Source organism: Parasteatoda tepidariorum, chromosome 1 (assembly GCF_982258835.1).
Source record: "Parasteatoda tepidariorum strain Cologne lab strain chromosome 1, Ptep-v5.0, whole genome shotgun sequence".
NCBI lineage: Eukaryota > Metazoa > Arthropoda > Arachnida > Araneae > Theridiidae > Parasteatoda > Parasteatoda tepidariorum.
Genome location: NC_141755.1, coordinates 65,292,032 through 65,319,254, shown reverse-complemented (window position 1 = coordinate 65,319,254; position 27,223 = coordinate 65,292,032). Strand labels below are relative to the sequence as shown.

Genomic DNA, 27,223 nt, shown 5'->3' with positions numbered 1-27,223 from the left:
ACTATTTAGAGTATAATAATCTTGAAAATTAATTTACAATTTCCAGATAATTCAAAACAGGAAAAATGCATGAAAAATCATTAAATGACTAAAAAGGTAAGAGTCAAAATATTTTACGCTTTCACTCTATTTTACTTCATAAAGGATAAAAACCAGCGCCAAATAAACTTTTACATCTTTTAAAGGGATAAGACGCATTTTGATCATAAAAGTAACGCCAAACAAAGCATTGATTTCGTTTGCTTGGCTTAAAATATGTTAATATTTGCGCTACAAGAAATGATAAAACTTTATGAGTGTTGAAGTTTTATGATTGTTAAATAGGAAAAGATTTTCATTGACTTCTGGTTTGGGATACTTGCTAGTAATCATTGATCGCAGGAAAAAACATTAATATGAAAGCAATTTTTGATGATGAATCAGAGGCAAGTAGTTGTTACTTTTTATTTTTATATAAAAATATCGATATTGCAAGAAAATTTTAAGTCCTTCTTGCGGGGTTTTATGAATGAGTAGAAAAAAGTATATCGTATATGTTTTCAAACATAAAAGACTATCATTCATTACTTTTGAAAGAATAGCAACCGCATTTTACGGCTTTTGTTTGTTGGAAACGATTATGTTAATAGTTTGGCTTGTCAGTGGCAGTTTTTATCGTTATATTTTTAATATATTTTTAGAAAATATATTACAAATATAACGTATATTAAAAGTATTTGGTTGCATGTTAACTCTTTAAAGTTATTTTACCGTTAAGGATACGGAAAGTGCAGTTATTTTTTATGCACAGTTAAATTACGTTAGTATAAAAAACGTTCCAGAAATTAGATCAAAATATTAATAATCAAGTTGATTGCTAGTCAATTTGCTTTTCAGTAAACTAAATGTGTTCTGACCACAAAATTTAATTAAAACTTTATGTTTTAATAAAATTTTGAAATATTAACCCATTTTAGGCCAAGGATAGAAATTTTGTAAAATGCAATGCTATTTTCATTGAAATATGTTTAAATTACATTCATTAAGACAAAAAATAAGTTTTGTGCTTGAAAAATAATATTTTATTTAAGAAATAAAATGGTACTTTTACGCACCATTGGCCGAATCAATGAACATTTCGTTTAGTTCTACACTTATATTTTTAATAGAAACATTCGAAGCATTTTGAATGCAAATGGACTTTGCATTTGATGAATAGATTAATCTTGTGATTTTTGCACACTTTACATCATCTGTTGGCTTTTTTTTCCATGCCCATTTATTGTATGTCCAATTCTATCAGTCCCTACTTTTATTAGTTGAGCTGCAGATGATGGGCAACCTTTTCTTGAATGGGTAACTTGTAAGGAAACTTCACCAGATGGATTGTTCTTGGATTCAGATTTTAATTGGGCAATAGCTATGTAAGATCTATAGTCTATAAGTGTTTCGAGCTAGTTAAAATTCGAGCTAGTTATAGTGATATCTTCCAGAAATTCACTATAACGCTATCAATGATGTTTATAAATAGTGGCCACCACCTTTTCTTACCTTGAATCGATGCGGTATTTAGCTATAGTATTCTCATGCAGGTCTACACCTGTCATATGCTTATTGTTATCCAAAATAATGTTGAGTTGTGAAATCACAGCATCTTTTCTTGAGCCGCGATGGCTCAAGGGATAGAGCATTCGCCTTCAAATGAGGCGATCCCGGTTCGAATATCGGTGATGGCTATTTGATACGAATCCTCATCCGGCTGGCACTGACCACACTGCTGACGAAATATTCTCAGAGGTAGATAGATCACGGTCCCTTTGCAGTCAGGCTAACCGTGGGAGGTTCTCTTGGTTTCCTCTCCATGTAACGCAAATGCGGGTTAGTTCCATCAAAAAGTCCTCCATGAAGGCGAATTTCTCCCAATACTTGATCCGGGAATTCCATTGTTTTCTGTGTTGGGTTCAAAATTGCAAGCCTACGGAGTTGAACATTAGAAGTCGTAAAGGGCAAAATGGCACCGTTAAGGGCAAAATGGCACCGTTATTAGTAACAATTGTTACCACAGCATTGTCGTTCCATTTTATTGCACATGTTTCTGTATCCTTGCTGAAAGCAATATTGTAGAAACCCCGATGTTTTCTTGTTTTTTCTTCTTCTTATTTGTGCAGTCGTCCAATATACAACCACCTATGAGATTTTCGCGAGCTGTGCCACATGCAAAGAAACCCTTTTCTTTCAAAATTTCAAATAAAGTATAGGAGGAGAGAAAGTTATCAAAACTTATATTTTTCCATCTCAGGTATTGAAACAACGCTAAGCAACTTCAGAACAACACTTGCTCCTTATGGCATATCTTGTCGAACACTGTTAGCCTCAGCACAATAAAACACTGATTAAAATAAAAACTTAACAATAGAACTAATAAAACTCTGAATATACGACAAAACTTTAATAAAACTCTGAAACCTTGCATAAAAAGTGGATTTTCAAATTTCACCTGTTTTGCATGAATTCGGCCAAAGGTGCGTTAACGCACCATTAAATTTGAATGAAATTTTTTTAATTTTTTTGTGATATTTGCTTTATTTCAATTTTATTTACATAACTTACAATTTTAACCCATTAAAAAAACATATAATAAATTGCAAGTGGAATAATTATACGCTTTAAAAAAATGGACTTTTTCAATAACCATTTGAAGTTCAAAAATTAGCGTGTTTTAAAAATTTCCCAACAGAAATTATTTCCTCCAATTGAATTACAAATATTTTATAGAAGTTTTTAGAACCCTTCTAAAGAACAGAAAAATAAAATTATAGAAGAATATTCGCCACGGTGTTAATAAAAAATTACTTATTAAGATGGTGCGTTTACGCACCATTGGCTAATTTTCATAGTAATCACTAATTGAAAACAATTCTTAAAAAAGCCATAATTAAGTTTTACTTATTTTAGTGTAATTAAAGTTACATATATTGAAGTGATGATAATGATTCTATTTAATAACTTAAACATTTTTAGCAATAATGAAATGAAAGACAGTTTTTTTTCAATATTTTTTTTATCACTTATGGATAAAGAGTAGCTTTTCAAGGAATGCGTAATACAATATTTCTGTTTAAAAAAGCAATTTCTATATTTGTTTGCTTAGATATTTCTCATTTTAAAAATTTATGATACTTCATTTCTACATTTTGTTCAGTTGATAATTCATCATAACTTATAATAACCAAAAGTAATTTTCAGTAGTTTTATACATTCTAACCTACGGACAATTTAGTAATAAGGACATAATGTAAAACTTAACGTTCAATATCACCATGATAAGCATGAGTTAAACAGATTATCTTGCCCGATAAGTTATGTTATGTTACTTAAATAGAGTATTTAAATAAATAAAAAATATTGAATGGGATAGAAGCTTAAAAGTTGCTTTGACATACTTACAAACATACTTATAAACATACTTTACTGAAGCCATAATACGCAAAATAACATATTCGCACACAGTGATTCCGGTCCAAAGGTGTTTTTAAATCTGAGTTAAAATTCCAAATAAATTTAATCTTTATATGAAAATTCTTCCAAATAATCAAAAGTATCATTTTTTAAAGATGAAAAATAATATAAAATTAAAAAATACGTTTTCAATGAGGTAAACAGCATTAAAATATATCACAAATCATTCAAAATAAATGCAGAATTTTTAATTTTCGGTAAATGTTTTTCACCAGAATGTTAAAATAGGTAGAAATATTAACCTGATATTTACAATAGCAAATTGACATCTCAATTAATGCATATAATCATCTTACGAAATCTCGAGTGTTTTGCAATCAGTTTAAGTAATGTATTTTAAACAACAAATCTCTTATCAAACTGCAGAGTATATCAAATCACTTATAAATAAACATTATCTACAGAAACTAATTAAAATTTTCGAATGCATATCTTTGACATAAGGATTCAACAAATCTATAAATATTTATAGAAAAGCATCTTTAAAATCAATTTAATCAATAAAATTAATCAATTTAATAAATCTAATAAAAAATCAATTAATTAACTAATCTATTTTTAAAATTATTTTAAAATAAACCCATAGAATCAATTTCTAATAAACATTTCAGACGCTATAAATACATTTTGTACGGAACGAAAATTTTCCTATTTCAGTGTAAATCATTTAACTTAATGAAATCCACAATTAAAAATATAAAAAATTATAAAATTTTTAGAAATAAGCTTTTTATAAATTTTTCACTTGAGAGATAATAAGAAAAATTAAAGATAATCATTTTATAAAAATTATGCTTTATGAAATCAAATTGTATAATTATATATCGTGAAAACAGCGACTCAAAGTTTCTAAATTTAAGATTGTTTAAAACGGTTTCAAGTCTAATACTTTAGAGCCAAAGGTTTCGTTTACCTTTACAAAAATTTTTAGGACCAAAGCCGTAATTCATTTTATTTTTTATTTCATAAATCACGCTCCATTAAGCTGCTCCACGATGAATGGGAATTTAATAGTGTTGCCACTTTTAACACCTGGTGTGTCAAGTTTTTTCGGAACTACCTTTCGGTTTAATTTTATCGAGTGTTGTCAAACTTTGACACTTCTGAAATTCAAACGTGTTATTTATTGAAAAATAGTTTTTTCTTCGTGTTTTCGTTCGAACATTTTTTTTTCGTTTCCTTTATGGCAAAGTAATTAATTTCCAATTTGTGCTTTCTATTCATTTAAAAAATTGTGTTTTTTCTTACTGTTTACGTTTAATAAAAACTTTACCGAGAATGCTACATTAATTTATTCAGTTTATTGAAAATACACCTTAATTATCTCTCTCATTAATTGATCTGAAGTTTAATGTGAAATAAAATTATTATTAAAGGAAATTTAAATCTTGAGTTTGCTGATTTTACATAAAAATTTCACTTCTATTCATAATTTTTGGAAAATATTTAAATTATTGTATTTATTATTTCAATTTTTCGTATTTATCATATGCATATTTTAGGACAAAGCTAAATTTGTTTAAAGTATACTTTGATTTAAGAAACTAATAACTCTATTGAAAATGTTTTTATGATTAATCAATTTGTTTTTCATTAAATACGGCTTACAGCCATTCAAAGGCCCACTAAATATGTAAGCTTACAAATAAATAATTTCCCCTTATTTTTTAATTATTAAAGTTTAGCTAGAAACTGTAGTTTTTACTCGCTTTATTGAAATACTTTCTTATGACAGAGTTCTTCATGATAGAACTGGTCAAAGCATCCCGAAACTCAAAGCAAGTTTTTTTAATCTAATTAATTTAAATTTTTTAAATTAAAACGCATTTTATTAATGCAATACGAAGATAAAACTACGTTAACTTACTAATATTATAAGACCTTTAGTTTATTTAATTGAAAATTAAAACCTTATATTGCAAGTACTGAAATGACCCAAATAGATGAATTAGCAGAACTCTATTTTAAAAGTTCTTTTTGCAGCCATTTTGAAAATTATTTATTTTATTTCGTCTTTCAAACGCACAATGATTGGATCGTATGTAAGACATCTAAAATTATAAAAAAAAATATGAGGTGAGCAGAATGAAAGCTAAACCGAGCTAAAAGTATCTTTATGACATGCAGAATACGGAGAAGAGCATAAAATATGCATTTACATCCGACATGAGTTACTCACTTTTGAACAAAGGTAAATGAAATACAGTAAACAATTTTTAGCGTGTATATTGCACACCAGCTTTGTCCAAACACAGAAGAAAAAGGTATAATCGAAACTACCGAAATACGGTAAAATCTACAGTATTTTTGGCTTTGCGGGAACAGCAAAAACTTCGGTAATTTCTACAGAGGTTTGGTAATGATTTTGGTAAAATTAACAATGAAATTTAGTTTCATAATCTGTGAAAAAACTGGGAAAATGTAGTAGAATTCAGTAATTTTATCCTGATATCTTAGACAGGCATGGAAACCATTAATTAGGTTGAATTCACTTTTCAAATTGTTTTGTATTTTTTACTGACCTTGTAGTAATACAAACTGTAATTTTTAAAAACCAGAATTTCCGATAAACCGTTATATGAACGGGAAAATTACCAAATGAATGGTTTAAGGAACAATGTATTTTGGCTTCATTAACTAGAATTATGATTTTTTTCAACAGAAATATCATTACAAAACATTATGGTTATTTTAACAGGTTTTTTTTCTTTGTGAGCCATTGTGCACATTTGAACAAAAAAGTTTTTTTTTATTTATAATTATTTTCATAGTCATGAATAATTTATTCCGAAAACTCTCCGGTATAGTTCTATGAGTTAAAGAAATTAGTTTTTTCTATTAACTATTATATTTTTTTAGTATAAAAAATATTCAGTATTCTTTATAAAAAAAAAAACAGTCAAAAGCACCATTTCCATTATATCTTCTAAAATATTTACTAGAATTTAGAGTAAAAAAATATTTACTGTACTTATAGAATTTCCGATAAATCGTTGTATGAACGGAAAAATTACCAAATGAATGGTTTAAAAAACAGTGTATTTTGGATTTATTAACTAGAATTATGAGTTTTTTCAACGAAACATTATGGTAATTTTAACAGATTTTTTTTCTCTGTGAACCATGGTGCACATTTGAACAAAAAAGCGTTTTTTATTTTTAATTACTTTTATAGTTATAAGCAATTTATTCGGAAAACTCTCCGGTATAGTTCTATGAGCTAAAGAAATTAGTTTTTTCTATTAACTATTATATTTTTTTAGTATAAAAAATATTCAGTTTTCATTAAAAAAAAAAACAGTCAAAAGCACCATTTCCATTATATCTTCTAAAATATTTACTAGAATTTAGAGTAAAAAAATATTTACTGTACTTATAGAATTTCCGATAAATCGTTGTATGAACGGAAAAATTACCAAATGAATGGTTTAAAAAACAGTGTATTTTGGATTTATTAACTAGAATTATGAGTTTTTTCAACAGGAATATCATTACGAAACATTATGGTAACTTTAACAGATTTTTTTTTTCTGTGGACCATGGTGCACATTTGAACAAAAAAGCTTTTTTTATTTTTAATTACTTTTATAGTTATAAGCAATTTATTCGGAAAACTCTCCGGTACAGTTCTATGAGTTAAAGAAATTAGTTTTTTCAGTTAAATATTATATTTTTTTAATATAAAAAATATTCAGTTTTCGTAAAAAAATGGTCAGAAGCACTATTTCCATTATATCTTCTAAAATATTTACACATTTGAGCTCACTACTCGTATCACTTTAACTCAATACTAGTAACGTTTGAGAAACTCGCATGGCAACAGTATTCAGACAAACCTCAGCTAATCAGCCGAAAGAAAGTAGTTTCGTGAGACTTTCCCAAATCTCTTAATAACCCTCATCTGAATGATCTGAAAACAACAGAGTTTCCCCCTCCCAAAAAAAAAAGATTTTCAAAAGAATTGGGAAAAACTGGAGCTGGAAAAGATGGCACTCTAAACGAGTGAAGGAGTTTTGGCACACGAAATTAAGTGCTTTAGGGCATTGTCAATTCAGCAGAATACTTAAGACAACGTCTTCTCAGTAAATTAGTTTGCGAATGTTTTTATTCTTTTTATTGGTCTATATGTTCCTTAAGGTCATTTTTTTCATGAAAAAAAACTTTTTTAGGTAATGCACACAATATATAAATTTAGGTTAAAGTGACACTGTTTTATTAACAAGTTTCATTATTATTACGTATTTTGTTTATCATTGTTTTAAGTATTTATAAATTTCAATTTTTGAATATAATTACAAAATGAATTCTTGAATATTTATCATGCTGTATATATCTTTTAAACACTGCATGTAATTTTACTTACTTAAAAACTTTTTTGTGATATTTATTGATATTTATATATGCAGAAGTAATACATGGAGCTATTGTTTCTGTTACAGAAAACTGAATAAGAATAAATTAAACTTACCTTCTTTTTTTACATCGGTATCATTCTTTCTTGCATTTAACTATTGTCATCGACAATCAGTTGAATTTTTTTTTCTGATGATGTAGTTCCTTTATCTCATTGGATTTTAAAATGATTTTTTTTCAGAGATAGAAATGCTTACAGAATGTACAGACATAAACATTTTAAAGCTGATTTTCTTTAGGGTGTCAAATAAAGTTACCTGTAAATAAAAGTAATCTGCTTTAAACATTCTACTTTTTCTTGATATTTTACATAGTTCTACATTCAGTCAATGATTAACTGCTCAGTACTAAAATTATGATTGAAATTTTACTTCGAAACAACTTAGCATTTTCAGCAATATAGCTTGTCTAGTTTTTCACAACGTGTATTTAATTTAAAATGTATATTTGATGCTTTTCTACGTGACAATTATAAAATGTTTGGAAAAAAAAGATCGCTTTCATAAAATTAACTAATAATGTTAGTAGATAATTTCTATAATTGTGCTTAAAAATGTTAACATTCATCGTTAAATGTATGAATACAGTGCCACTAAAATTTAACGATTTTTAATAATCATTAGAAATTTAAACGTAAGAGGAGTTTTATTCCATGAATCAGTACGAATGCATAATAATAAGATACATTTTGTATTATGGAGAATTAGCTAAAAGCGTTTTCTTATGTCTTCAATAACTTTTAACTTGTACAATAGAACTCTTGTTTATGTTTAGAAATCTGTAGAAAATTTAGTATTTCTTTTAAGAATTTAGTTAAATAAAATATAGGAGTGGAAGAAATAGGGTATATTTCTTGCCGTACTCAACACATATTGAAACTGACATCCGATCACCTGAAGCACCAAAGTAAGCACACATTTTTCATCAAACAGTGAATAATAAGATAAGACGCAATATTTATCAAATCTCATCCTAATATAAGTCGTGTATAAAATCCAAATATAATCAAAATCAAATTTTTTTAAATTTTGACTATTGTAAAAGTAAGTGAAATAAAGTAAGAGAGAAATTAACATATATGAGTTCGAAAGCTAGTTCTCTAAAGAATAAAACATCACAAAACCTTAAAACCGTAGGAAACCTTAAAGTAGTCTGGAAAACCTTAATGTCGTAGATTATCAAACTTTGTCGAAGGCCAAGAGTAAGCATTAAAATAAAATTCTATAAATAGTATTTCAATAAAGGTGAATCGGAGGTATATACATTTATAATGATATATTACAATAATAATTAATATTATACGTATAAAAAATTATTTGGTATGAATATTATATCATAAAATATATATTTATATTTTTAATTAAATAAATTATTAAATATATATGATGTTATAAACCAACGCAATAGAAAGAGACTAAAAATATTGTTTTATATATTTTGGTTTGAATGCAGGAAAATGTATTGAGAGTATTTAGTACTATATATAAACAAAACTTTTTTTTATTTAAAACAATTATTTCTAATTAAAATAAATCTAATTAAAATAAATCTCCCCCTTAATAAAATAGAGTCTGAGAAATAATAACATTATATTTTAATAATAATAAAGTAATTTCTTAGAGATAAATCGGTGTATTTTCTTAGGTAATTTTCATTAAAAAAAACTAATTAACGTAACTCATACATAGTTTAAAAAAAAGTTATAAATACTATTCTTTAATAATATCTCGCAAGCAAACAACGTAATCTTCTTTTATACCCTAAGAGCATAATTACAACTATATTTCTCTTCAAATGGGCTAGCAAATATTTTCTTCCTTGGAGACGATGAATTTCTTTTAGCAATAAAATAGTAGATTATGAGCAACATAAATTTTGTAAAAAAAAATTCTAATTTAAAATGGAAAAACACTCTTTTCGGTCTGATATTTTTCCGCATCCTCAACCCTGAGGCAGTCAGAAACACAGTAAAATGCATTCGTAAAGAAATAAATAGCGAATTTCACCGCTATATGTAGCATTTGAAAAGATAGAAGTAAATACATGTGAGAAGTTTTTCAGTTTTAATATATATATATATATATATATATATATATATATATATATATATATATATATATATATATATATATATATATATATATATATATATATATATATATATATATATATATATATATATATATATATATATATATATAAATTTCGTCAAATAAAAAGTGATTCCTCTCGGTATATATTAAAAGTATTCCTTTGTCTAAAGATTTAATTTGTTGTTATAAAATCACCTAGATCTATAACGCATCAATTAAGTGAGCATAATTTTTATGTAAAATATCAAATATTTTGAAATTAACTGACGCTAGAAAAGATTTGACAAATGACATTTTTAAACGAGCAAGATAATTGATTAAATTTTGAAAGTCGACATATACATTTATTACACTTTTATAACACTTACATTTAATATTCTTTCAGCAATTTTCTTCTCTAAAATTATACTAGAATTTTTCTCACGAATTAAAAATTAGGAATTTTAAATCTTCAAATTTAATGTCCTTGCTAACTTGTAATATCTATTTTTCTACAACTTCACAGATACGCATGTACATTTATTTCCCAAGTGTTTTCTATTTTGATTTAATGATAGATAACTTCAAACCATGCTCTACCATTTTTTTTCTATTTATCAGTATTTAAACTAGATTTAGTTATTGTATTTTAGTTATTTATGGTAATTTTGAGGGACTTTTCTTTTTACAATATAATGTTAAGTATTATTTGCCATTTTAAACACCAAAGAAAACTTCTTAAACAAATTTGGGCCTAGCACATGAAATAAATTTTTTATAGTCAACCTAATAATAACGCAATAATTTATTCTAAATTTAGGATTATTTTATTAAAAAGTTCATGATCGATGAATAAATTGGAAAAATGCTGTATTATAAATATTGTAACTTCAAATTTATGCATGTAAAATGCTTTCGATACACTTAGCCTTAAAATATATTTCGTAATTATATATATTTATCAAACATGGGCGTTATTTTCCTTTCATATAATGCCCAGATAATTTTTAAATATTTTTTTTTGTGCAACTGTGCAAATGCAGCTTTTGCGTGCAACATTAGATCGATGCATTGGAATAAAATAAAAAGAAAATTCACGTATCGTGAGTTTATGGAGGAAAAAAGCATTCTCCATATCTGTAGTCATTTCGAATCCATCTATCATGTGTCCTTTTTAAATGTCAAATCAATTTAGTTTTTTTTCTTCAGAAATAAAATACAAAATTGCTGATAACCAACAGTCTTAGAGATTTTTCTTGATATCCGTAAGTTTAAATTATATTTTAAACCATATGAGGCTGTATTCGGTTTTATATTTAATATTTTTATTCCTGAAAATTTATTATTTTGCATATGAAATTTGTTTTTTTTTAAGGAAAGGTTCTTATAAGTACGTATCCGAAGGTTATGATACATTTAGATAAAATGTGATGCATACATTTTTAGTATTTATTCAAACTTAGTTTTATTTCAAAAGTGAACATTTGTTATCCATTACAGTTCTAGATGTATTTTTATTTCTAGAGAGGCGCATTTTTTTCAGTGTACTAAAAGTTCCTTGAAATAAGGTAGAGCTGGAAAATAATCTGATTTGATATTTGGTTTTCCGAAACGAGAAGTGACTATTTAGTAGAATTTATTCAGTTTAGTGTATTACTTTTATTATATTTTAAAACTAAAAAATACTAGTCAATAAATAATAATAATATCAAAAATTATTTCGTTTTATTACTTTTTTTTTTTGTTTATTTACTTTTGAATTTCGTTTAGTATGCATGAACTTGTGCATATTTAGGAAAATTATTCCGTTTTGAAATGACGTATCTGCATTAATTAACTTCATGCAGATGGATCATAATCTCCATATTACAGTCTTATAGTCCATGTCATATTAGAACCTTAGAGTCTTTTCAAATAGTTCCGTATTTATAGTTTTACAACCATATCAGCTGTAAACGGTTTCAAAACCGTAAAGGTAAAAAATGTTCTTTACCGTAAACTTTACGGACAAATCGGATGGACTGACTGCTGCATGTTATTTTACCATAATTTTAGAATAAAAATTCTAACTGTGTAGGATTATCAACAATGGTCTATTTATCCACCATTACTTTTTAATTAGAATTTTAGAACCGCAACAATAAGCCTATAATAGTTTTGTAACAAGAATCTCTCAGGATCCCAACAATAAGCCCTTATAAGTTTTGAGAACAAAATTTGACAGGATTATAATAATAAGCGTCCAATGTCTTTGTAACTGCATTTCGACAAGATAGATCATAAAAATAAGCAACCAATGGCTTTTTGACAATTTTTTTTTTAAAGATTTGCAATAAGTTCTCGGTGACAGACTAGCTAGAATTTTTCAGGATCGATCTTAAACCGATTTGATGTATCGTTACTTTCGTAATTAAATCACCATCCATATTAGGTAAGGGGAAAAAATGAAAAGAGAAAAAAAATGTACGCATCAAAAAAAATATTTCTGTTGATAAGGCATTTTATTTTCCGGCTGTAAAACGCATTTTAATACCTAAGTCCTTTCTGTGAAGTTATACTTAGTATAGACGTGTGACAATGCGTTCCCATGTGGCCAACAACGATAGAAAGCTCACTTGCCCGGAAACAAATGAGACGGAATTTAGAACTTTTTTTTTATCTTAAGCGCAACCTTGAGAAAACAGCTGCGTCGAAAATAATCAAGATTTGTTGTGAAACACAAAATTGGAGAAAATGAAATTGATGAAAAAGACACCTAATTCGTATCGATGTCGATTTCACAGTAAAGCTTTGGATCTCTGCCAGATGTCGATATCTCAGTCCTAAATGAGGTCAAGGAAGTTCAATTAAGCTTGATTCATCGGGAACAAAAGTGCGCATGCCCAAGCATTACAAAAGCAGACGAGTGTATTTTGTTATTAATAAAGTTTTCTGTTCTTTATTCTTCTAGCAAGAGATAATTTCTGCGCTTTCGGGAAGATACCGATATCCGTTTGTCTTCCTTTTTTTATCAGATGGAAAGACAGTTCTTTATCAGATGAAACATTCGTTGGGTAAAATGTCAATATAATATCGAGTGTTCCACCAGAATTAATCTGTCTGGGTGTTGAAGCACAGATTGCAAATGACGCAAGTTCAAGAAAGGAAAAGTAGTTATTCTAATTACTATCATTTCATTTTAAACTTTCTTTATCTGTTAATCATATATAAATTTCCTCATTCAATGTAACTAATAATTCAATGGTTATCGCTAAATAGATAAAATGTGTGTTAAAAACAGGATAAAGATTTTTTTCTTCACTGCATCACTGCTGGGGAAACAAGTTCGAAGTAATAGATTTGAGTTAGAAGTACCTAATTTTTGTAATCTTTCAGAGAGAAACCTACCTCAGAGGGCAATGGCCCTAAATCCTCAGACAAACTTTTTTTTTTTTAATTGGTGGTGTTAAACAGCTAATCCTTTCGATTATATAATCAACTCTAACCTAGTAATTTTGTTGTCAACCCAGGAAATTAGAGAACATCCGAATCAAGTATTTGTGGAAGACTTTTTGATATTATCATAGTTATACATAAAAGAGGATTCCAGCCCATGATCCATCTACCTCTACGTATATTTTGCAAAAGTAGCCGCTCAGAATTAGAAGCACTATGCAAATCAACCAGCTATCATAAGTGCTTCAATTAACTCGATATGTTTCAATGAAATTTTAAAATAAATTAAAAAAAGAAAAATGCATTTATTTTACCAAATATTTGTTAAATACTTCAAAAAGATGATTTTAATTTGTTGAAATTATGCAGTTTTTAACTATTTAAAATTTATTATGAATTTGTTTTGAATTATGTTAAATTTGATATTTAAACTAGAACACGCGCCGTAAATATTGATTTTGTAAATATTTGGCAAATGTGATTCGAAATTATTTTAATAATTCTCGTATATGCATGTTTTAAAATTCGGTAATATATTGATAAAAAATATTTATTGAAACATTAAGTTTGATTAAAATTTTTCATTATTTCATTACATGTAAGAGGAGTAAAATGCTAAGAAGCAAAACAATAGACATGATAGGTTGATAATTACTACACTGAGAAAAACAGTATGGTCAAAACTACAAGGAGAGTGTACATTTTACTGTGTTTCTGGCTCTATATGGAAACACCAAAACACCTCGACAATTTTTACCAAAACTCTTTTAAAATGATGTTAGTAAAATGAACAATAAAATTTAATTTTACAATGTGTGATAATAATTGACATTTTTATCAGAATATCTTAGAGCATGGCTTAAAAACCATTTATTCGGTTAACTTTACTTTTCAGTTTGTATTTTATACAAAATGTGTGGTAATAAGAACTGTAATTTTGGAAAACCGATTCCCACTGAACCGTTTTCATGGGAATGGTAAAATTATCAAATGAATTGCTTAACTACCATATATTTTTGTTTTATTTCACCAGTATGAAACTTTACCGTGTAGTATTTCGCACATATTTGTGTAGAAGTAGGAAAAATAGCACATCTATATTATTTAAATATAGTAACGAATTAAAAATAGCGTATACAGGATTATAACCCAAAACTCTTAATCTACTTAAAAGTACATATAGAATAGATGTAAAAACAAGTTCCACCAAATAACAATCCAAAAGATCCTCACACCATTCATCCCCCAAGTTTACGTTCGTCAATATGTTTCCTAGCTTTTTGTCACTAAAGGCCATGGTTCCCACACTTCAATGACTGAACCATGGCAAACAAAAGCACCGGTTAATAAAACCCAATCATTGGATCATTAAACGGATCTTGTGAACCGGTGGTAACATTCAAAGTCTCCTGAGGTTCCAGAGATCGCTGACCAAACAATTAGCTACACTTTTTTCTTTCTGTTTTCATTTCCCTCCTCTGCGCTTCTTACAGTTGTAATTTCTTTTCCTAACTCTGAGTTTTGCTTGTTCTCCAAGCATTCTCCCTAAACATTGCTTCGTTTTCCTTTTAGGGATGCTCGTGTTTTCTTTGTAAGTTTTTTTCTCTCCCGTGTCTTTGTTGCTACAATTGTATCTTTGTTAGAATGTTAGTCTGCGTTAATTAGATTTATCGCAAAGGGGAAAGGAATAATTAAGAATGTTTTGATGCTTTTTCTTATCTCTTCCAAAATGCCTCTTTGGGTGTATTTAAACAAAATATGCAGCATAAAAGAAAATTTAAGTCGAATTTGAAACATCTTTTTTTCGAATTGCAAAAAAGTAAAAGATTATTTTTCCACTCAACCTGTGAATTTTGTTAACAAATTCAAAAGATGTTAAAGGTTAAATTGCTTTCATTTAACCTTTAATTTTAATCATTTTAATTTTGAATTTTACAATTTGTCGATTTTTTTTGCGTATTTGAATAAAATAAAAGATGAAAACTTATAGAAAAATGTAAATTTAAACTTTTAATCCAAGAAACTATAAATTTATTTATATATTTTTGAGATTTCGTCACAGCAAAATATTTTGACACAGTGAAAAATTCTGGATGAAACCACTGTATGAAGTACTGGTACTTTGGGTGCATCTTCCGTAAAATCCATTTTCACTGTAAAATATTTTACAGTATCATTTACATTATTTTTACTTTTTTGGTAGTTATCACTCCAAAAATATGGTATCGCAGATTTTTATGCTCCGTAACATGTTCCGGTGAAAATGTACCGGCGCTCAGGGGACCGTTACTTTTTACCGTAATTTGATACGGAATTTTTTTTACAATTTACTTAAACTTTAAAAGCAAATAGAAATGTTCATATCTTATAACAAAACTGCTCATAGTTTTATAATTGAATGTGTCATTGTAATGGTTATCGGTAATGGTTAATGGTATAATAATTTTATTAAAATACGCAAGCAATCTTAAAAAATTAAAAATATTATCAATAAATACTCTTTAACTAATAACTATCATCCGGATTTTAATCTTATTAGCAATAAGTAATATTTTACAATCTGAAAATAACTTCATAATTAGAGTTTAAACTGGAATTATGTTTGAAATTTTTTTTTGAAAAGCTTAATTTACAAACAAGTTGAATACAATGTCTCACAGTCAGAAAACAACACCATCTAAACATACTTGTGTGAAAAAAATTAAGCTTAACGGATTCAAGTAAAACAAATATATTGAAATATTAAGCAAACTAAGTACTGTATATTATAATCCCCTGTCTATTTTCTACATTTTTCTAAATTAAAGCATGACTAATTAGAAAGTCTATGCAATTTTAAATAAAAACTATTTTTTGCGTCTGTCAAGAGGCACTGTAATAGTTATCATCAATTTAAGTATTCTTTTCAAAAGGTAAAATATATCATATACATGTACAAAAATATAATTTCCAAATATTGTTTTAAGCGTGTGTTAACTCGAATAGAAATTTCCGTACGGAAAAATAAATATTTTCATAATACTTTTTTTAAAGCGACAACTGAATTTTTTATCTATGTTCCAGAAATAATATTTCGTTAGGAATATAAATTAATTCGTCTATTTGAACTTGATTTCAGTAAAATCCTCAAGATAAAACTTAGAAAGCTATGGGGAAATTGTTAAACTGTAAAATACTTTAAACAAACTAATTTTTTATTCCAAACCATTTAATATGTTTTAAATTGTAATCTGATGAGACTTATTTTATGTAATTGTTCCAGATTGTTTCGATTTTTTAATACACAAAGTTGCATTTAGATTTTAACTAAAACCAATTATTAATTGGTAATATTCAAATTTGTAATAAACATTTGAAAAATAAAAATAATGTGAGCGTTAAGGTATCAGACTTTTGAAATAAAGTTGAATATTCAGAACTAATTTTACAATTAAACACATTTTAGTTTTCTAAACAAAAATATAAAACTGATATATTAAATAATTTCCAAAGCATTACTTGTCTCATAAAAATATACATAAATAAAATCACTTATAAATAAAAAAAAATTAATATTTAAACATGTATTTAAACTACGCCCCTCGAGATTTTAATGCTTCAATCGTTTATCGGTTTCAAAGGTCAGTATATTGACATGTAAATGGCGTACAGAAATCCTACTTGAAAGGAAGATACATTAACTTGCAAAATGTTCTTGTTGGCATATATATATATATATATATATATATATATATATATATATATATATATATATATATATATATATATATATATATATATATATATATATATATATATATATATATATATATATATATATATATATATATATATATATATATATATATATATAGATAGATAGATACAAATGTTTCACTCCCCAATGCGTCAACACTCCTGCAAGATTTCGTCACTACCGCTGTGACAATCATTAATAAAAATATGCTGTTGAACAAATGACAGCAATATAGAACATAATAACATTGGGATAAGTAGCAGATAACCTATAACTCATACATTGAGTAAAAGTAGTCTGTACAAGAAATTTGGAGAATTTTTGTAACTTTTCCAGTAACGATCGCTTTTTTACGTCATACACTTGTAAATAATCATTTCTTTGATGCCAGATGAATTATTTAAGTTAATCTTTATTATTCATCAGCAATTATTGCATTTTATTTTTTGTTCATATTCAAATATTCATCACGCATATCCATTCTGTGTCAGCTGTCTTTGTAAATCATATATTTCAAAATAAGCAGTTCTTTCAAACCAGGTGAATTATTATGATTAATATCTAGAATTCATGAAGAATTACTGTATTTTATTTTTCCCTTGTTAAAATATTTACCCCACTTATCCTATGCCCCTTATCTTTGTACGTCCCATACATGTAAATAAGAAGTTCTTTCAAACCAGGTGAATCACTTAGGCTAACTTTTAGAATTCACCAGAAATTATTGTATTTTATTTTTTCCCTACTAAAATATTCATTATACTTATCATTCAGTGTTTTTTGCCTTTGTACGTCATATACTTGTAAATACGAAGTTCTTTCAAACCAAGTGAATTATTTAGGCTAACCTTTTGAATTCATCAGGAATTATTTTACATTATTTTTACTCCTCTTAAAGTATTCATCACGAGCATTATTTTGTGTCACTTGTCTTTACACTTCATATACTTGTAAAGGAGCAGTTCTTTGAAACCTGGCAACTCATTTAAGCAAATCATGCTTCGTATTTTTTCCTATATAAAGATTCCTCTCACTGCTTCTTTTTAGATTGTATGATGCAATTATTATATTATTCGGTAATTTATGAAATTATTTCCTTTTAAAATAAGAAAACAGTAACAAACAGTAAAAAAATCCATTCTTTTGATCATCGAAAATTCAATATTTAATATGAAATTTATCCCTCTTAATTGAGACCAGAAACTTCTTACAAGAAAGAATTTTTATTCCACACCAATTGCAACCGCATCAATTATATGAAGCATTTCAGAAAATTTACTACAAACTTAAGCGAGTGAAAGGGATGTGAAAAAGTATGAAAAAGGTAAAAAAAGAAAAAATCTTGCACTTTCACGAACTTCAACTACAGCTATTCAGTTAATTAACTTTTACAGCGCTCGTGAATTCTTTTTTTCTTCTTTTCTTTTCGAACTTAGACCACGCTTATTCTCTCGAATTTTTATTTCCTGCTAGGTAGTTTAGGTTCGGATTTTTTTTTCTTTCTCGGACATTTCCTCCCCTTTCTCGTCACGAAAATTTAGCTTTGATCTCCTTCTTTCGAAAATCGCACTATTGTTTCGTATTTCTATATAATATCTTCTCATTTTTAAGGAAAAGAATTTTTCAATCTTTCATATTAGTTTATAAAGGAGATGATACTTATGATCAAAGAAAATGAGATTTCAGTTTTTGAGGTAACGTTTTGTAGTTAGACTAAATGATATAAGTCATGAGAAACATTCTTTTTCAAAAGGTTGGTGATCGGCGATTAGTGAGACGAAGAATTTGATGGTAATCTTTATTTAGACATAAATTGAATCTAACTTTTCAAATCATTTTTTAAATAAATATTTTAGATTATATTTTGTTTTTAAAGCATCAAAAAAATCGTCTTACTTTATCAAAACTCTTTTTTTTTTAAATCAAAATTTATTTTCTATTTTCTAATTCAAATTGTATCGATTTTTTAAATTTTTTTATCTGTTATTATTAAATTATTTAAATAAAATATTTGATTAAATATCTAAATCATTTTGATATGTGTTTTGAACATCGAGTTAACACTTAGGCGTTGTTTGCGAAGGCTCAAGTTTTGTGATCTAATATTTTAGTATTTAAAAACTTCAATGCTGAATTATCTGAGCTAATAAAAATTTTCAAAAACTGAAAGGAACAGTGATTTTGATAATTTTCAACCATGATTTGAAATGTCGACGAATTGGCAATTTTTCTTCAAAAAAAGTGTAATTTGAAAATATTTATGTTATTTCGTCATTCTAAAGCCCAGATAATTCTTCACTGCAACGTGATATATATAGTTTAAAATTATCCTTTTTGCTTCTAGCGTAAGGCACTGAATCAGTGTTTTTTTTTCTCGGCAAAAGAACTTCGAAAAACCAAGTTAATTAAAAGAATTTCTAGCTTTTCATAAATATTCAAATGTTATCGTAATTTTTTAGTGGAAGCAAAATATACTTCTTAATAAAAGAACAACATATATGACATCAATAAGTGTGTTCTGTATTGATGAGTAGTTTTCTGTCACTTCATGAGGAGTCACTTCATAAATGCGCCGAATGCAATTAAAAAATAATGTCAAAAACTATTTTAGACAAACATACATAACCATAAAAATGAGACAGATAAAAATTTTTGATTGGTTGCCTGCTTCGTCACTACCAGGCAATTAGATCTAACCAAATAATGACTGCCTATTTAATTTTTCAAAATTTTTATCCTTCCTAACATTTGTCACTGAGTCCCACATTTCCCCTTTCGCTCCTAGTCACATTTCACGCTACGTTACATGTGCTGGTATTTTACATGGTAAAAAAATTCCTGTAAATAAGTTACGCGTCTGTATAATAATGATACTTCTAATAAAACAAAGACAATTTTGGTTAATAAAATCAAAATATACAGCATTTAAGCCGTTTATTTGGAAATTATTCCCTTCCTACTATAACAGTTTACCGAATATTCTGTTTTTCAAAATTATCGTTCTTATAATCACATGTTTAGCAAAAAATGCAAAACTGAGAACTGAATAAATGGATTTTATGCTGTACTCTAAGGTATCAATATAAAATTTCCGAACATCAAACATTTTAAAACAATATTTTATTGTCAATTCTATCAAAATCATTACCAAAAGGCTTCAAAAAAATTTACCTTTAAATTTTAATTACTTTTAGATTTTTACTATTTTTAGATCTTTTGCCTTTACCTTTAGATTCAGATTTTCCCATAAAGCCAGATGCATGGCTTTATTCTGGTTTTCCAATATTCTTAGGTTTTATCATTTTTCCTCAAAACAGAAACAAAGCTCTACTTTTAATTTTCTTTTTAAACTGAATTAAGTGTTATAATGACATTTGTTTGCTCACTAATGGCAATAATTAGTTGTGTACTTATTTTGATAATTATTATATTTTTTATTAATAAAAGTATTATACAGAATGCTTAAACAGCTATTTTTAAATATTTCAAATGTAAAAAAAATTTGCCATGTCACATTTTTAGATACGCTCCTCTTTTGTCACAATTTTAAGATCTCCTCTCTTTTATCTGAGCGTGACATCATTCATGGGTGGTTCCATAATTTTACTGTGTATATGTTTTCTTAAACATATTAAAAAATATAACTGTATTTCCTTTTTGTTCGTCTTAAAAGTTCGTTTATTAATATGTGAACACAAAACTGTTGCAAAGCAAAAAAGAGCATATATATCACTATCATTTTATTTGAATCTCAGGAAATGCGTAACTAATTAAGCTTCTAAAGGTTATTTTAAAATTTTTCATATTCTATTCTGACAGTAATCATCCTTGCTCCAAAATATCAGTATTATTAACATATACTATTGGTTGTTATAAATTGGCAAACTGAATTGTAGATAATCGCAACTGCTTTAGATAAAATTTACATACATATATTTGTGAAAAAAGAATTCTTCAAAGTAGGAACTTCATGGCTAGAGTCATATTTTCTCAATTTCTTTTCTATGTTGAGCTATTTCAGTATCATATAAAATATATATATCAGACAAATCTCTATTGCAGAATAAAAATTCAAACGGCACGATGCTTTTATGCTTTCTTAATCAAACTGTAAACGATTAACGCTATTATAATTTAAAATAAACATTACAAAGTACTAAATAACATTATTATTAACTTATACCATTGATTATCATAAATTGGTGCGCTATATTGTAGATATCTCAAAATTGTTTGAGATAAAATTGGCATACATATATTTGTGAAGAACGCATTATTCAAAATAGGTACTTCACGGTTAGAGTTATATTTTCATGATTTTCTTTCCATATTGAGCTATTTCAGTATGAGAGAAAAAAAATCAGCAAAACCTCTATTTCAGAATGAAAATTCAAACGTCACGATGTTTATACACTTTCTCAATCAAACTGCATAAATAAAATCAAAGAATGGTAAGTTTTTCGGCACATAAGTGCGCCTCGTCAGATATAGAATATTTTATCGATAAATCAATCTGTCAAAACTGAAAAATATTCAAGCTTCAGTGCTGATTTTTTCTTTGATTTGCCGTTATTTATTTTTTACATATTTCCAATGAATAAATAAAATATTCATGATGATAAAAGAAATATTTTGATGTAGGAAAATCTCATTTGCATAAATGTATTGACCATAGAAAAATGTTTTGTATATAAAAATGAAAAATAGAAAAACATATGAAGAGCTTTGTGAAAATATTTACTTCTTGGAAGATTGACTTAGAATATTGTTGGCAAAGAATTTAAATACCATAAATAAAATTTAAAATTGCAATAATTTTCTTATGATTCTTATTTCTATTATTGTTCAAAGCATTCAGTTGGTATTTTATTTCAACATTACTAATTATTGCAAAATTTAAGATTCATTAAAGTTTTAAGCATTTATATTCGTTTCATTTTATGAAAATATGAATAATTATTTTAATTAAATAATGTTTGATTTGAGATTCTTAAAAAAATGAGTTTTAACAGAGTTGTAGGTTTTCTTTAAAAAAAATCTTTTACAATATAAATTTCAAGCATGTTTTAGCCTTAATGCAAAAAAAAATTAGATGGGTTGATTAATGATAACCTATAATCATTTATAACAAAATGGAATTTCCAAAAACAAAAAACAAAGGTAGGTAGATAAAAATTCGAAATTAAAAGTGCTTTTCAGTAAAAAGTGCTTTTAATCAGATTCTCTAATTCTTGAATTTTATTTAATTGAAATTATAACAATATTAATCATTACAATAATTTAATATTCATTTATAAACATGAATTTTCAAATATACATAATCTCAGTGGATCAAAAAGAATATTTATGTTTATTATTTGAGCAGAATGAAATAATAAAAAATATAGCTTTAAAAATTTATTGATATTTTTAAATTTTCTTTTCTGTTTTCAGTGGGAAATTTTATAATTAAATTATTGGTAGAATTTAAACTTAAATCTAACATTCACTGTTATTTTATTGAGGGGGAGGGGAAAATCGTTATGAATTTTACACCAAACCTTCTTTTTATAAGCAAAATATTTAAACTAAGAAAGTGCGAAATAAACTTGTTTGTTCATACATTAAGTATAAATAATTCTAACACTTTCGATGTGGAATTCAAACTCTTCTTTTCTCCTTTCATTGTGAACATTATATAATTTAAAAATTGTTTTACTTCGTGCAGCTCTCAAATAAGCTATAATACATTCTGTATGAATTATAATTTATTAAGTATTTTTCTATAAATGTAAAAAAAACTTTAATGCCTTATTCGCTTTCAGCCGGAAAAGTTTCGCAGAGCTCTCTTAAATCTGAAACTATTAAATTGAACAATATAGAAATTTTCACAATTGTGAAGATACCAAAATGATAATTTCTTTATATCAAAATGTTATTAATAGTCATTAATTTTTGAAATATTTTTCCCTATTTTTTGTTCAAAGTAGTTCAATTTAGAGAATTTATTAGCAGAAGAATTATGCAGCAACATACGACCATGGTTGTTACTGTGTATTGATCTACGCCAATTTTGAATTATTGACAAATTGCGAGCAGTTAAAAAGTTACGCAGATGATTTTTCGAAGTAGCCTAAAAATACTAATCGTAACAAAATTATAGTTTTCTTAAGTTACGTTTCCTACAATGAAAGAAAAGGGATGGTCCTGAATGTGGTAAAATTTACCGTACTTCCTGCTCTAAGGGAACAGCAAAAGCTTGGTAATTTTACCGAAGTTCCTTAATAAAGAGTGTGGTAAAATTAACACTATGTTTTCATATTGCTTGGTAAAATTTGATAATTTTAACATGATAATATTACTTGGTGATATTATCTTAGAGCATGCATTAAAAGCCATTTATTCGGTTAAATTAGCTTTTTAGATTTCTGTGTTTATTACTAAATGCGTAGTAATTGAAACTACAATTTTGAAAATCAGAATTTCTGGTAAACCGTTACCATATGAACGGAAAAATTACAAAATGAATGGCTTAATTACAGCATATTCTGGTTTTCATTAACCAAAATTATAGTGTTTTCTTTTTTTTTGTTTACCAGAGAAGAAAGGAAATAAACATTTCGATGTTTATTAAAATATGAAATATGAAGCACTTGCATTTTTAAATAATTATGTTTTTTTATATACTATAAGGCAATAATTGAAATTCTTTGTTACTAGAAAAGATTTTGTTACTTTATCACTATACGTTTTGCCACTTTTTAGCCTGCTGAATTTTAACTGTCTACTCAGATTTTGTTTTGATGTTGTGATTGTATTAACTCGAGTTTTGTACCTTTTAGGCTGTTTTAATTTTGAATTTTAACCAATTGTTCTTGTTCATCGTATCCTTTCTTTTTATTTTAACTGCTTTATTTTGGCCTCTTGGCTTCTCTTATTCTTAACTAATTCTCTAATTGACTTTAACTATTATGATTTTAAAAGCCCTTTTGATTTTAACTTCTTCTGATTTTGCAAGCCCTTTTGACTTTTGATTTTACAATTTACTTTATTTTATTATTCTCTTACATTTATCTATCTCAACACCTTTTAACTCTTTTTTTTCTCATTTTTAAAATCATCTTTTATACTTGGTGTCCTTATACTGGTGTTTTATCCCCTTGCATGAATTTCCTTTTCTATGGTTTAATTACTATTATTTTAATTTTGTAGTTTCCGCCAACCCACTTTTAGTGGTTGTTTTTTGTGATTTATTAGCGAATCATTGTGTAACTTATTTGCTTGTATCATTGCCTATTTGTTGTAGATTATTTGCATCATTACCTATTATGCTGCGAAACTTAATCTTTCTTAAATTGTGAATTTAAAAAATTACGCTGTTTGCCCTATTAAGGGCAGGTCGGTTATTTATTTATTTATATTGTCTTTATTATAAGTGGAGAAAATTTGTTAATAATATACTTTTCAGCTATTTGCCTTATATCAATAAAATCTAAATTTTTAAATTCTGTGATAAGTTTATATTTGAAAATATATATTGGTAGATTGAGGCTCTCTGAAATATCTTGATTTTTTGCCACTCTGTTGGTAATTCTTCCCATAGCGAAAGTTGGACAGGAAAAAAGGGATAGCGAAGCAAGCTTAAAACGAAAAGCGCTCTAAAAATACTGTTCAAGCATCGGTTTGGAATGGAGGACATGGTCTCTAATATAATTAAAATAAACCATAAAATATATTAAGTGTAAAATCGGGAATGGTAAACAAGCGGAAAGAGAAAAGAATATCCAAAGTAATCTAAAATTAACTGCAGTTTTGGGTATTTCAGGCGATTGCAGCAAGGGATGGAAATACTTAGTTATTAAAATTTGGATTGATATTTATAATAATATTATTTTTCTATGAAAGCATTAAATAGAACTTTTCTAGTTAAAACAAACAATTTTTGTTTAAAATAAATATTTAATAATTATCTAAAATATTTTCGAATACATAACGTAGGCAGTTACACCTTTAATAATCTTGTAAATATTTATTTATCATAATTAAAAAAAACGATGTTATCCTGTTTAAAAACATATATCTCATTACTAAGCGATAATAAAAGGAATCATGCTCTTTCCTTTTCAAGTGGAAAAGAATTTTTGATTCAATTTAGAATTTTATCTGATTAAATTAACTCCAGCGCTCTGTTTATTCAGAACTACGTAGTATGCAAATTCTGTTTTTAAATAGCTTTAAAATTAACTTTTTTTTATCAAAGGTTCAAAATGCTCGACTAGTGAAATCTCGATGATACTTGTAAAAATTGCTGCTACAGCGATGGAACAGCTGCATATCTTAAGACTAATTTCGTTAGCGTAATTCCGTGTTTTAATGTTCTCAGCTTTGTTAAAGCTTTAAGTAAATTTTTAAGTTTAGCGAAGAAATTAACACTCATAAGAAATGTTTACAATTAAACAAACGATAAGAAATTTGTGCACAATTTGCACAATTTTAATGAAGCAAGACTTGAAAAATTAAGCTCATTTCTTCTTAATCTCTACCAAAAATCTGGAAATCTGGAACGGTAAAAATTTAGAAGGTAACATATATTTATTCCATTATTCCATATTTAAACCAAATGATTTAAAATATAAAAGTAAAATAATGCGAGTATTAAATTTGTTTTCTTTTCGAATTCATATCATTTCCATCCTGTTTTTAAAATTAAAATCGCATAAATTAATTTTAAAGGGAGAATAAAAAAAGGCTAAAATTTTGAAATTATAACTATTTTGTTGAATTGATATATTTCTAATAGATTTTTAATTTAATAATATTTTTTTAAAGTTACAAGGAACTAAAACTAGGAACAAGAAGCTAAATGAAACAAGAAACTAAATTATTATCACTGCATTTCTATTTGCTTTGGTTGTTAACATCATATTAAAGCTACAATATAAAGTTATCGGTGACAATAACCCAGCAATATTGGTAATAATCATTTTTTTTATGACTGGCGTTTGACAGCAGACACAATTTCAAGTTTACGACTATTAATTTTCATTTCCATGGCCTTGTAATTTTGAACCCAATACAATGCAATATTCTTGAAAAAATACATATTATCTCGAAAATAAGAAATTTTTTATGCTTTAATATCCGCTGTGCTATATATCTGTCTTAAGTACATTTACAAGAATTAAAAATACTAATCCTATTAGATAATAGTTTGCCCAAATTAATCAATTAGATTCGCAATTCAAATGTCCTATTTACTTCCCTGTGTTATTCATGGCAATGTGTAATATTTATTGATGTCTGTCTTCATTTGTTTTCTTTGTTTTGTTTCTTTGTTTTCTTTTTTATCGATTTACGTCAAGAATTTTGAAGAATATTATTTATCTGGGAATCTAGTTTCTCCAGCTACAATTGATAAACCGTGAGACTAAGCTGTTTTTAATGAGAGGGCTTTCTTTAGGAAGAGAAAATTCATCTTGAAGTAAAAGTTTTCAAAAGACAGTTCGAGAAGTTCCGAGTCGTTCTATTTGTTAGCATTGTTATGATTTCTAATCTGAATTTATGTTTAAGGAACAGAAAGGTATTTTGTTATTTTCACATTATAAAATTCTGAATAAAAAAAAGATAACCGCTCATATTTGCCTTCATTTTCGAATTCAAAGAAATAAAATTGAACGTTAAAAATTCAAAGATGCGCATCCATTTCGTCTATTGAAAGTTTCTGCAGCGATAATGATCCTTGAACATTATAAGTATTTAATAAAAAATCATAAAATATCAATTATTTACTCCATAAGTAAAACAGCTTTATATCGGAATTACGCAACGTGTGAAATTTCAGTTAAAAGGTGAATATTTAATAGTTATAATTACTTAGGTATTTATTTATTTTTATTTTCATTGCTTATTTTACTTAAAATTACTTTTATTTTAAGTAATTTTTTATTTTAATTTAAATAATGTTTTAAACTCTCATTGCAAATTTAAATTATAATTAAAAAAACTATAATTTTTTTATTCTTTTATTTCTTGTTTAGAGAATTCTTGAATTTTCACAATTTGTGACTACTCAAGAATCTTTTATGACTAC

The 27,223-nt window shown here is 26.7% G+C and overlaps 1 protein-coding gene across 4 annotated transcripts in view; it reads right to left on the bottom strand.

Annotated features, from left to right (window-relative positions):
- Positions 1 to 27,223, bottom strand: part of LOC107438670 (teneurin-m) — a 487,196-nt gene that overhangs the window by 360,253 nt on the left and 99,720 nt on the right. For 3 of the 4 annotated variants that reach the window (XM_087165588.1, XM_043039103.3, XM_087165595.1), the window contains exon 2: positions 7,967 to 8,168. The exons of the other annotated variant lie outside the window; for it this stretch is intronic. The gene's annotated coding sequence lies outside the window, so the exon portion shown is untranslated. The remainder of the gene's footprint in view (positions 1 to 7,966; positions 8,169 to 27,223) is intronic. 4 annotated transcript variants of the gene reach the window in all.